Source organism: Rattus norvegicus, chromosome Y, assembly GCF_036323735.1.
Source record: "Rattus norvegicus strain BN/NHsdMcwi chromosome Y, GRCr8, whole genome shotgun sequence".
In the NCBI taxonomy this organism is placed as follows: Eukaryota; Metazoa; Chordata; class Mammalia; order Rodentia; family Muridae; genus Rattus; species Rattus norvegicus.
The window spans coordinates 15540012-15554113 of NC_086040.1; positions in this window are offsets into that span (position 1 = coordinate 15540012).

Sequence of the window (14102 nt, forward strand, 5' to 3'; positions counted from 1 at the left end):
CAGTATCTTATGTTTGGCCTTCAGAGAGAATCATGGTAAAATATCCGACCCTCAAGTCTAGCAATGGGAACACAGGAAGGTAGATAGTGTAGTACTGATATCAAATAGGACTAGAGAACTGAAATATATAGTTATTTTGTCCTTTGCTTTGCTGAAAATGGAATTGGAAACAAAATTTTTGAGAACACATACAGGAATATTAATAAAGTCTCTTATCAAGAAATGTACAATGAAAAAGTTAAATACATATTCAATCAATTAAGGTCTGTAGGGAAAATACTGGCATTTGGGAAATAGAGAAATCCTGGGATATTGAACAGTGTATCGCAGGAATGAACCTGGGAATAAAATATTATCTAGAAGAATCTCCTCCACTCTATCTTCCTAAATCATTTTTAGCCATGCCATGCCCCTGACTAACTTTGTCCATTCAGAGCATGTAACAACTAATGAAGCAAAGAGAAGTCTCTAGCTTTAGAGAGATGCACTATGTAAAGGTTTCCACTGTGTCACAGGAGACACTCCTGGAAAGGGCACCCTCAAATCTGGTCAATGTAAGGAAAGCTGTTAGCAGGTAGGCCATGGCAGTTCTCAGTGACATCATCATTAGGCCTCTCTGAAAAATCTCTAGTATCTTGGAGAGCCCTAGCTTCTTCTGTGATGTCACATGTGTTGTCCTGACTGCAACTGCCTCTCAGATATTCGTTCAGTACTTCTAGGATTTACTAATTGGCCTCTAATGCTGAGTAAACAGCCATTTGGGAGGGAGAACACAGAGGATGAAGTGATCAGACGTGGGGCGTAGGAAAGTGGCCTTCTGTCTTGGGATAAAAAAGGAAGAAATATGTGGTCAGTAGGAAAGCTCCTTGATTATTGGGTAGGGGTTGAGTACGTACACCTAAGAGATAGCCTTGATCTGAGCCTTCCACACATGGGAATCAGGAGCTGGGAGCCTCTCAAAAGCATCTGGACTTCCCTGCTTGTTATTTTTCTTGGAAGTCAGATAGTTTACGTAATTCAATTCTGTATCCCAAAAGCCAGGTGTTTGGAAGGGCACTATAGTTTTTCCTGAGAGCTCATAGTTTTTTTTTTCCTTTTGCAAAGAAAGAAAAGGTCCTAAGGAATAAAGGGAAGACAAGTATTGTGGCCTCAGAACAGAGTAAACTCCTCCATGCATTGGATTCTAATAATGCAATTTGTGTCTGTCACTGATATCTGGGAGGTAGAAGAGCTTCTAGATGTGACTTCATCATCTCAGTCTTTCCACTAGTATTACTCTGACTACCATTCCCTGACAGTGACCCCTTAAAACTCTGAGGCAATAGGTGTGATTAGCTGGCAGATTTCTTTTATTTCTTTCATTTTTTAAAATTTTTTAAACAAATTTTATTGCTTTTTCTAATTGGATAGTTCTAAATTTATATTTAAAATATTTCCTTTCACATTTTCCTGACTATAAGATCCATTATCGTTCCCCTTACCCTTCTCATATAACCCCCCTGGACTTTCACTTGAACTGGGACTCAAACCTAGGCAGGACCAAGGGTTCTCCTTCCATTATTGCCCAACAAGGCCATCTTCTGCAACATATGCAGTTGGAGCCATAGGTCTGTTCATGTACATACTTTGAAATTTGGTCTACTACCAGAAAGCTCTGTTCAATTTGCATTGTTGTTCTTATGGGGTTGAAAGCACCTTCACCTCTTCTAATCATTTCTCAAAATCGACCAACAAGTAGTGTGTTTTCAGTTCACTGGTTTGCCACTAGGGTTCATGTTGTGATTTGCCCTGAAGTTTTCTTTGCTTGATGCTAATTCCACTGGCACAAGGTCAGCTGCATAGTCCTGTACTCAGAACTCAGGTTACTTCACCAGAACCACCTTCACATTGAATTTGTAAAGAATATGTGAGTGGCAGGAACAGTATAGAAGGAGGGTTATCATGGGAGGAGAAGGAAGAGTGGGCGGGAGAGATGTTTGAAAGAAGAGGAGGATACTAGAGGAAAAAAGAGAGAAAATAAGATGACAGAGTGAGAAGCCATGGTATGTGAATTTAAGATTCAGCTCTGAGTATTTACAGATCATTATTAATGTTCCTAAGGGATGGATGGTACCTGGCTTTTTATTTTTAAGTGGTCAATTATATCTAATCAACTGGATCAAAGGGTAATGTGTTGTGTGTTTTTTATGTGAGGGTTTGAGTATAAGAAAATGTGCGGCAGCACCAAACACTGCACATTCGAGGAGTGAGGTGTTTCTGACAAGATATCTAGCAGAGAATCTCAGACTCTTCGGTGCCAGAATTAGCAGGGTTAAAGAAAATTTATTTTTTATTTTTATATTTTTACAAGAACACTGTATATAATATACTCTAGCTGTGTCTATCAGGAAATATCAATATCTGGTTCCTGGCAGAATGCACTTCTTAGCTTCATCAATCTTATCTAGTTTTGGTGATATATATATCCTTTGGGTGGCTCCTACCGCTATGTGGTTAGGTAGAATTTTCACATGGATTCTGCACAATTAAGTCAAGAATGTAGAATCCACAAAGGACAATGCCTAATAGACTCCCTCCTGTTCTTATGAACATATTGAAGTTGAGGTTTCCCTGGACCTCAAGCCATTCCTCTCCCTGTCTTCTTCTAGTATCTTATTATTCCTGAAGAATGAATCATAGTATAACATACACAACACTCAAATCTGGCCACGGGAACACAATAAGGTAGATAATGCAGAACTGATATCAAATAGGAGTAGAGAACCAAATTCTATAATTCAAGTTGTCCTCTGCTTTATTGATGTCTGGTAATTTTGGTATTAAATAAATATTTGGGTGTTTATCATTTCAAGTAGGTACACAATATTTACACTGGTATACTCATTCTATAGCTGGGTCATATTTGTTGCCAAAATCATTGCAGAAAATGGAATTGGAAAACAGAAATTTTGAGTACATATACAGGAATATTTATAAAGTCACATATCGAGGATTGTACAATAAAAAAGTAAAATAAAATATTCATTCAATTGAAGGTCTGTAGGGAAAAACTGGCCATTGGGAAACAGAGAAAACATACAAAATTGAACTGTGTTTCACGGAATGTAACTGGGAATAAAATTATTATCCAGAAGAATCTCCTGTACTCCATGTTACAAGATCTTTTCTACCCATTCCAACCCCTTGACTAACTTTTTCCATTCAGAGCATGTAACCACTAATAAAGCAAAGAGAAGTCTCTAGCTTTAGAGAGATAGAGTACATAAGGGTTTCCAACGAATCACAGGAGTCATACCAGGAAAGGGCACCCTCAAATCTGGTCAATGTAAGGAAAGCTCTTTAGCAATTAGGCCATGGTAGTTCTCAGTGACATCATGATTAGGATCTGCCTGAAAAATCTCTTGTAACCTGGAGAGCTTTATCTTCTTCTTTGATGTCACAAGTGTTGTCCAGACTGCATCTGCCTCTCAGGTATTCTTTCAGTACCTCTAGTGTTTAGTAATTGGCATCAGAGTGTACGTTCAGAGTAAACGGCCATTTGGGAGTGAGAAAAAAGAGGATGAAGAGATCAGAAATGGGGAGAAGGAAGCTGCCCTTCTGTCTTCGTATAAAAAAAATGAAGATATAAGTGGTACTTAGGAAAGTTCAGAGAGCCCTTGGTAGGGTTTTAGTGGTATCGCTGAAGAGTTATACTTGATCTGAGCCTTACACATATGGGAATCAGGACCTGGGTTACTCTCAGAAGCATCTTGACGTCTCTGTTCTTATGGTTCCTGGAACTCAGATAGTTAATACCATTCATTTCAATATTCCAAAAGCCAAGTGATGGGAAGGACTCAGTTAAATTCCTTAGGGCACATGTACTTTTTTCTTTTTGACAAGGAGAAAAAGCACCTAAGGAAGGAAGGAAGGACAAGTTTTGAGTCCATAGATCAGAGTAAACTCCTCCATGCTTTAGATATATATTGTGCAGTTTGTGTCTGACACTGATATCTGGGAGAGAGAAATGCTTCTGTTTGAGACTTCACCATCTCAATCTTTCCACTATTATATCTCCCAAGACATGATTCTCAAATCCCATTTCCCGTCCCATCCCCTCAGCCACCCAATCCTTTCCTTCCATCTGCCTCCTCGCATTATTTTATTCATATTTCTGAGTGAAATTCACGCATTTTCTTAGGCCTTTCATCTTGTTTAGTCTCTTTGGTTCCGTAGATCGTAGTGTGTGAATTATGTACTTTATGGCTAATACCCTCTTTTAAGTGAATATGTACAAGTAATTTTGTGTCTCAGTTATCCCATTCAGAACAATACTTTCTCATTCAATCTAGTTGACTGAAGCTTCACAATGTCCTTACTTTTCATAGCTGCATTGTATTTCATTGTGTAAATGAACCAAATTTTCGGTAGCCATTTCTTGGTTGAGGAGCATCTGGGTTATTTCTATTTTCTGCTCATTATGATGAACAATGCTAGGAAAATGATGGAAGACATGTCCTATTGGTATGGCAGAACTGTTTTCCGATATAAGACCAGAAATAGCACAGCTGAGTTTTTAGGAAGAATATTCCGCATTTTGTCAGTATCCACTGGATAGATATTTAAAGTCATTATACGGATTTGATCTTCCCCCAGCAAATGTTATTTGTACCCTGATATTTATCTGTTTCCTCAAAGGAGGTTGACCTGACTAGAACTCTATGAGGGACTCAGGTGATAGCATATGATCCTTCTTCCCATTTTAACTGGTCAGTAAATGCTAGAGCCTATTACTGAGAGCCGGAGGGGAAAGTTGGTCCTGGAGAGTTGAGGGTGGGGTTGGATAGAGAGTCAGAAGAGGGTAAGAGACTGGTTGGGGATATAGCTCAGTGGTAGAGAACTTGCCTAGCAATCAGAAGGCCCAGGATTCTGTCCTCAGTTCCGAAAAAAAAAAAAGAGTGTAAGAGAGATATAATATTATTAATACATAATAATTTAATATACTAACATATGTTAATATTAATTACATTTTATCATGACATAAATATATAATTTGCTGTGTTAATATAATATATATTAATTATATATTATCATAAAGTTTATATACCACAATTTAATGTGTTAATATAATATATTAATATTAATTTGATTATTATAATGATAGTATATGACAATTTAATATATTAATATATTATAATAATGTAATATTTTACATATGTATATATACACACATATACATATATATACTTATATATATATGTATATATGTATATATTCCATTATATGCAACTTCAACAAAGTTAATTCCAAGTGGAGCTCAGAAATTAATGTGAAATGCTGAGGGCAGAATATATTTTTACAGCTCAGTTTGCTTATATGGTGGATCACTTTGATCCATTTTCATAGACTGAACCATTCCTGCAGCCTCAGGAGGCAGCCTACTAGATGGCACTGGATGGAGGATTCATATGTCCTTGATCTTTGTTTTCTATAATTTTGCCTAGTATTTTTTTCCACCAATCTTATTAAGGGAAATTCGTCTGAAATTCCTTCTTTGTTGTGTTGTTTTGTGATTCAGGTGTCAGGGCAACTGTGCTGTTGTGGAATAATTTGGCGATTTTCCTCCTGTTTCTGTTTTTTTGGAGTAGGTTGAGTATACTTTGAAAATCTGGTAGGAGTCTGTGCTTAAGCAATCTTGCCTTGGGGCTCTTTCAGTGGGGAAACTTTTAATTAGTGTTTGTGTCTCTTTAGGCGTTGTAGAGCTATTTAAATAGTTTATCTTACCTCAGGTTACATGTGGTCAGTGTTATCCATCTACACAATCATCCATTTCATTCAGAGCTTCTAAATGTGTAGACAGCAGGTTTTTGAAATGAGACCAAAGGATTCTGTTACTTTCATCTGTGCTCTGTGCTGCATGTGCATGTTCCTCTTAGCACTGCTTTCCTTCTGTTCCTTAAGTTTGGAGATTATATGCCATCATTTCCATTGAGTTCTAGGAACACTTTATTTTTTCAAGTTTTCTCTGATCTGGTGGTTCTTCAGTTGCAAGCTTTTGAATTTCCATGAGTTTATTTGCTTTTTGTTATTGTTGAAGTCCAGTATAAATCCATGGCGTTCTGAGAAGATCCAATGGTTAGCACAGTCTTTCTGTATCTGCTGTGGCTTTTTTCTGTGGGGTAGAACATGATCAGTAAAGGAGAAAATTCCATGAGGTACTGAAAAAAAGTGTGAAATTTTGTGTTCATGTGAAATATTCTGTAGATATCAGTGAGGTAAGGTTAATTGAAGCCAGTGTCAGTTTTATCTTCTCTTTTTATTGTTTTCATTTTAATTTCGGTCTCAATGACCTGCCTTTGGTGAGAGTGGGACATTGATGTCCCCCACTATTAATGTGGGAGGTTCAATATGATATTTAAGCTTCAGCAATATTTCTCTCACCAATGTTCCTACTTTTGTTTTTGGGATATAGACATCCAGAATTGAGATGCCATTTTGGTGGATTTTTCCTCTGATGAATATAAGTGTCCTTCCTCTTCTCTTTTGATTACTTTTGGTTGAACGTCTGATTTGCTGGATGTTAGAATGGTTACACCACCTTGTTTCTTGTGTACATTTGCTTGGAAAACATTTTCCAACCCCTTAGTCTGAGGTTGTGTCTATCTCGGTTGCTGGATTATGTTTCTTGAGTGCAACAGACGGATGGATCCTGTTTTTAAATCCATTGTGTTAGCTTGTTTCCTTTTACTGCTGAGTAGAGGCCATTAATGCTTAAAGGTATTAATGAGAATTCATATATAGTTCATGCTATTTTGATGTTGCAGGAGCAGGGTTTTATTGCTTGCATGCTTTTTGGTTTTTGTTTTTTCAATTGGGATGTTTCAGTTTGTATGTGAGTATTAGATCTGTTCTGTAGGGTGAATGGTTTTTTTGTTTGCATTTTTTTGTATTTTTGGGGAGCAGTTAGAGTATGCATGTGAATATGAGATCCCTTCTGTAGGTTATGCTGTGCAAATATTAATCTCTAGTGAGAGACAGGGATGGTTCAATTTCTGAAAATCCATCAATATAATCCACTATATAATGAAACTGAAAGAAAAAAATCACATGATAATCTCATTAGATGCTGAAAAAGCTTGCAAAAATATTCCAACCCCCCTTCATGTTAAAAGCATGAGAGCGATCAGGGATACCAGTCCTATGCAGAAACATAATAGATGCAATGGATAGCAAGCCGGTACCCAACATCAACCTAAATGGAAAGAAATGTAAAGCAATTCCATTAAAGTCAAAGACAATGTAAGGCCGCCCACACTTCCTACTCAGTATGGTTTTTGAAATTCTATCCAGGGTGAAAGCATGGTTCAAATTTGGTTCTGACGTGGAATATTGCCAAGGCCTGTAACGGAGGAATGGCACAGAGCTTTAGAACTCATAGGTTATGCCCCAGTCTTCAGCACAGCCTTGTTGGACCTTGGTGAAACATGAACCCAACAAGGACTTCATGCAGAGTGTCGCACGGTTAATGCACTCGTATCTCTCTAAATCTAAGAAGTGCATGAAAATCCTCATGGAGCTTCCCACCACTCAGAGGGCGGCACCATTGGCATTTGCAATAACAGTGTTTGAGGTCTTTTAGGGATTGCCTCTGGGGCAGATAAGTGCTTCCATCATTGCCAGAGGAAATGTAGAATGGTAAGCGACGACCATCACCCTTAAAAAGCATTTGGAAAAGTAAAATAGTTCTTGATGCTGGCTAAGATGTTTTCACTACTGACTCTGATGTAAAAACATTTATGGAACAGTTTGAAATTCAGAAAAACTGGGACCTTTTAAGATCAGGTATCAAGAACAAGGGTGCCACAGGCTAATGGGGTGAGTGTCACAAAGGCTGGAGTGTGGAAGACTGATTTCTGACCCAGTTTTACCCTCATCTTCCTGATAGGATTTAATAAGGATTGCCAATCACAGATGTGCATTCTGACCATTTAAAGCAGATATTACATTTTTATACAGATGTTTAGATTTTGTTTTTTTTAAAGATTCTTATAAGAGTACTTTTAAAGATAAAAAATACAATACTTAACCATTTCTCTGTAAATTCAAGTTGCTTATGTATGAAGTTACATTGTCCTTGGGAGTAATTTGTTTTCTTTAGGTGAACTATGTAATATTTGTTCTAATACAGTATTGGGTATCACTTTTTTAACACTAAGCAAGAGAAGAAAACTAGAACATGATCACATTTCTGTAATACAATATTCAATAAATTAATGGTGTATAGGGAAAATACTGCCTGTTGGGAAACAGAGAAAACCTAGAAAATTGAACAATATATCACAGGAATAAACCTGGGAATAAAAGTTTTATCTAGAAGAATCTCCTATACTCTATGTTCCTAAATCTTTTCTACCCATGCCGAGCCCCTGAATAACATTCTCCATTCAGAGCATGTCAGCACTAATGAAGAAAAGAGAGGTCTGTAGATTTAGAGGGATGTAGTATATAAAGGTTTCCCCTGTGTCACAAGAGACTCTCCTGGAAAAGGTACTCTCAAAACTGGTCAATGTAAGGAAAGCTGTTCAGCAGGTAGGCCATGGCAGTTCTCAGTGACATCATCATTACGAACTCCCTGAAAAATCTCTTGTAACCTGGAGAGCCCTAGCTCCTTCTGTGATGACACAAGTGTTGTAACAGCACCTGCAGCTCAGATATTTCTTTAGTTCCTCTAGGACTTACTAATAGGCCTCTAATTCAGAGTAAACAGACAATCGGGAGGGAGAAAAAAGAAGATGAAGAAATCAGAGATGGGGAGAAGGAAGCTGCCCTTCTGTCTTGGTATAAAAAAGGAAGAAATACGAGGTTCATTGGAGAGCTCAGTCTGTCTTGGGTAGGTATTTAGTCCTTCCCTGAGAAGACAGCCTGATCTGAACCTTCCACATATGGGAATCAAGAACTGGGAGCCTCTCAGAAGCATCTGGACTTCCCTGTTCTTATGGTTCCTGGAAGTCAAAGAGCTTATATCATTCATTCCTTTATTCCAAAAGCCTAGTGTTGGGAAGGGCACAGTTGTTTCCTGAGAGCTCATGGCCTTTATCCTTTTTGTCAAGAAGAAAAAGGTCCTAAGGAAGAAGGGATGGAGAAGTATTGTGTCTGGAGCTCAGAGTAAACTCCTCCATGCTTTGGTCCCTATAATGCAGTTTGTGTCTCTCACTGATATCTGGCAGAGAGAAGTACTTTTAGTTGAGATTTCATCATCTCAGTCTTTCACTAGTATTACTCTAAGTACCATTCCCTGACAGTGACCCTTTAGATTTCTGAGTAAATAGGTAAGATTGCCTAGCAGTATCTTTTCCTTTATTTCTTCATTTTTTTTTCATTTTTTAGCAAATTTTATTGCTTATTTAAATGGATATTTCTATATTTACATTTCAAATATTATTTTCTTTGCCACTTTCCTGTCACTAAGTGCCCTAATTAATCCCCCTTCCCTTCTACTATTACCTCCCTTACTGCACCTTGACATTCCCTTGAACTGGGAGTGAAACCTGGGGAGGACCAAGGGCTTCTCCTTCATTGGTGCCCAACAGGGCCATCCTCTGTTACATATACTGTTGGAGCCATAGTTCTGTCCATGCACAGAATACTGGCTTAATACCAGAAATCTCTGGTTCTCTGGCATTGTTTTTCTTATGGAGTTGAAAGCCCCTTCAGTTCTTTTTGGAGCGACTCCCTTGACACCTCCAATGTTGATGTTATTATTATGGTTAGAATTAAATATTACTATTTTAATGGATAATACACAGCCAGCTCCAAAATACTAATGGACATATGGTTGTCAAGAAAAATAATAACAGTTTAAAGTTGTAATGCTGACTAATAATATGACAAACCTGTCACATTTCTGATATTATGCCAACATCATCTGATTCCCTGACCACATCAATATTGTATCTTTGGCCTGAGCAAATGTTTCTTATTCTCCCCTACCTGTGTTACCGCTGTTATGGTATAAATTCAGCCTTGGAGGAAAGTAAAATTGTCGCCTTGATCAGACTCTTATCTTAATGTCCTTCTTTGTGACACTTGTCCCCAATTCTATTCCAGGCACCCTCAGTCCTCTCACTTACAAATGGCACCCAAGACGCTGCTCCTTGAAGGTTTCCTGGAGGAGAAAGTGAATAGGCTGTCTGTCTTCTTTGTTTGTGGAAGCCTTTTCTCCCACTTGGAGCTTTTGCTCCCACCCCCACCCCCTCTCAGAACTTTTGCTGAGTGATGGGACAAGCATTCTATAGTCATCTTTTGTGACAAGACTCAGGGAGTAACTCAGGACACAAAGAATAGGGATAATTTTTTTTTAAAAATTCTTAGATTTTGTAAAAATATTTGTCCATAGATCCCACAGAAGGGAACAATTGATTCAAAAGACAGTACAGGATTAGTTATTGTTTAATCGATGGGCTACCCTTTTACTGAAGTCTACCCTCTGTATTTAATAAAAGTTGTGTGCTTTTTCAGTACAAAGTTGACTCTTTGTGAGGATAAGCAACCCCACTTACGTGGAATAAAATCCTTATACCCTCACGCTACTGCAGCGGTCACTTCGTCAATCAGTGCTCCATTGTTGTGCTCCAAAAGTGGTCCACTATGGGTTCTTAAAATATTTTGGTGTTTCACAGGGAACTGTGCTCCCTCCAGACTGCAATTGGCGAAGGGATCGGAGGTAAGCTCAAGCAAATCTGTGTTTTGGGTTCTGTGTTACTTTCTGTTTTGTCTCTGTGTCATGTCTCATCTTTGTTTCATGTTGTGTTGTCTGCCTCTGCTGTCTGAAGGGTTTGAGTCCCCACTGGTGAGGGTTTAGAGTCTGCTTGGTGGTCGCTATTGCTCTGTAAGGTGCTTACTGCTGTGACAGCTCAACTTGCTAGTTGTCACAGGCCACAGACCCAAGAGCATGCTCTAAGAGGAGAAAGGAATCCAGAAGACATTCTAGAATCCCATTGGGAGGTAGGATAAGTTGGTTTGCCTCATCCCAGAAGCAGCTAAGGTTAAGATGCATTTTCAGCCAGGTTCTGAAAGTCACAGGTTTCAGTGAGATGGCTTGGTGAAGGGCTACTACTGCAGTCCTGGGAGGGCTGTACTTTATTAAAGATCAGTACTCCAGTGTTAGTAATCTATTTATTGATTGTAAGAGGCAGGGAACCCAACGCAATTGTGACCCCTGCCTCAGGAATGGCAGCACAAAGAGTCCTTAAAACCAATTGCCTCTAACTTTAGCTTACTGTCTCATACCTGAGGCTTTAGTCAGATAACACCACACTGGGCAAGTCCCCCTTCAATACTCAAATGCTATTTTCTCTTGGTCTTTTGGCACAAGGTCACCAGGCATGTCTGACAGCCTGGAAGAAACTTCCCCCCTAAAGCAGATGAACCATACAATTATTTTATAACCCACTTGGCATCTAGCACTCAGTTCCTAACCTCCTCTCCATCCTTTTGTTATCAATTCTTACTGGAAGCCTAGTGTTCTTCAGAGGTTGGGTCTCTTGAGAGGCAGAGCCACTGAGCTGACTCTAAGGAGCTGAGCTGAGCTGAGGAGAATCTAAGTCCAGAGAGACAGCTGGTAACAGAAGAGCTACCCCTCTGCTCTCCTTTTTGTTTCACAGGCACATGCCCCTCTGCTCTCCTTTTTGTTTCACAGGCACATGCCCCTCAGCTCTCCTTTTTGTTTCACAGGCACAAAGCTTGTGCTTGATTATGGGCTGGCCTTTTCGCCCCAAGAAATTTGGCTCATTCAGCTATACAACTGAACGTTATTTGTCACATGATCTGGTTGTTCCACCCACTCTCACCAGGGCAGCCCTTAGCATTCTTGCCTGGCCCCATACTGCTGTTCTTAAGAATTTTATCACGTAAGACACTGTGTTCTTTGACTTAAAATATATCCCATCTTGCTAATATTCACATTCCAGATTCATGTTCTGAAGGTCCTAATTCTAAAACAAGGGGATGGTGCATCCCCCTAAATATTAAATTTACCTCTATGGTCTGAACCAGGATTGATATACCTGGGGTCTTAGAATGTTTCAATCAGGTGTTGATACGGAGATCATATTTACTATAAAAATGTTAAAAGAGACATTTCATTCCTACTGCCCCGCTTTTGGGCACTGATCCAAAGAAGGAGCCCAGGGAAGCACTGAACTTGTCGCAAGGTATACACAACTTTATCTACAGCCTGCACTCCACTGAGAGGACCTGCTTCTTCAAAGAACTTCACGACTTCAAGAAGAATTAGAAGCCTACCACCCACTCCAGGACATCTAAAATATGTATTGTTCAAAAATGCAATACCTTTCGTAGGATTTGACTTTTTGGATAATGCAATTATGATTGTTGCAGGAACCCATATTGTATTATCTATTTGAATTATTTTGAGAATTTAAAAAATAGTCAACCAGCATTTTATTTTTCCTTCTATGTATCAACACATTATTTATTTTTCAGTTATTGATGCTGTACTTTAATGACACAGGGTTTGTTTATTTCTTATTTGACATACATGGGATACCTATTTATCTCTTTGACTTTTCCTTATATATTTTGGCCCTTGGACATTTAATAATTTAACCAGACTTGTTAAGTAACAGGGAAATAATATAGCAGAAAAAGCTATTCACTTATATTATCATAGGCTAACTATCGACGATGCTTTGATGAGGGTCAAGCTCACCTACATATCTCCATCCCAGTCCAGGGAAGGACATTTTTGTCCTTCAGTCAAATGAGGCCAACATTCTTTTCTGCCTACTGTCCTGATGTCTTTGCTGAAAAACCAAAAAATTGTCACCCCTGCGTGCTGAGCTGGACAGTCAATGACGGATAAGAGAGTGGTATATTCATGAAAAAGGGCCTTAGACAGGAGGACCGACTTTAGCTGCTGCCTTATCCCATTATGGGCCCTGGCTAAAAGGCCATGTGGCAAATAACACCCCAACCTAAGACAGTTGCAGTTTCCAAGGGGTTCATTCCAGGACATGCATGGCCATTGGTCACTTTTACATTTGAATATATGTAAGGGGGAGATCTTGGTTGCAATGCCCTTGAAGCACTCCATTGTAGATGTTATTATTATGGTTAGAATTAAGAATGACTAGGTTCATTGAAAATCCCCAGCCAGCTGCAGAAGACTAATACATACAAATCTGGTGGTCAAGAAAAATAATAATATGGTAATGTTGTCCTGCTGATTAATAATATGATACACCTGTGAACTCTCTGACATCCTTTCAACATCAGTTCTGTGACCAAACGAATCGTGTGTTCTTGCCCTTTGTAAATGTTTCTTAGTTCCCCCATCCCTCTCTTACCCCGTTATGGTATAAATTCAGCCTTGGAGAAAAATAAAATTGACTCCTTATTCAGACTCTTGTCTTGGCATCCTTCTTTGCGTCCTTTGACCCACATTCTCTTCCAGGTACCCACAGAATCCTCACTTAAACAGCATTTGTAATCATTTCTCAAAATGTACCAGAAACAGATCAGTTGTCAGTAAATTGGTTTGCTAGTAGCATTCACTTCAGTATTTGATATGCTCTAGCTTTGTCTCTCAGGAAAGATCTATATCTCTTACCTGGCAGCATGCATTTCTTAGCTTCGTCAATCATATCTAGTTTTGGTGGCATATACTTACTTACACACACACACACACACACACACACATATGTATATGGTGGCATATACTTACATATATATGTATATATATGTATATATATACATATATATATATATATATGTATATATATACATATATATATATATATATATATACATACATATATATAATGTATGTATTTGGTGTCTCCTAGAGCAATGAGGTATGGTAGCTCAATAATGTAGAATCCACAAATGACAATGCCAAATAATCTCACTCCTGTTCTTATGAACCTATTAAAGTTGAGGTTTAACTGGACCTCAAGCCATTCCTCTCACTGCCCATCCTCCTAAGTATTATGTATGGCCTGAAGAAAGAATCATGGTAAAACATCCAAAACCCTCGAGACTGACACTGGGAACACAGGTAGATAGATATGAGAGAACTGATACTTAATTGGAAACGGAACCAC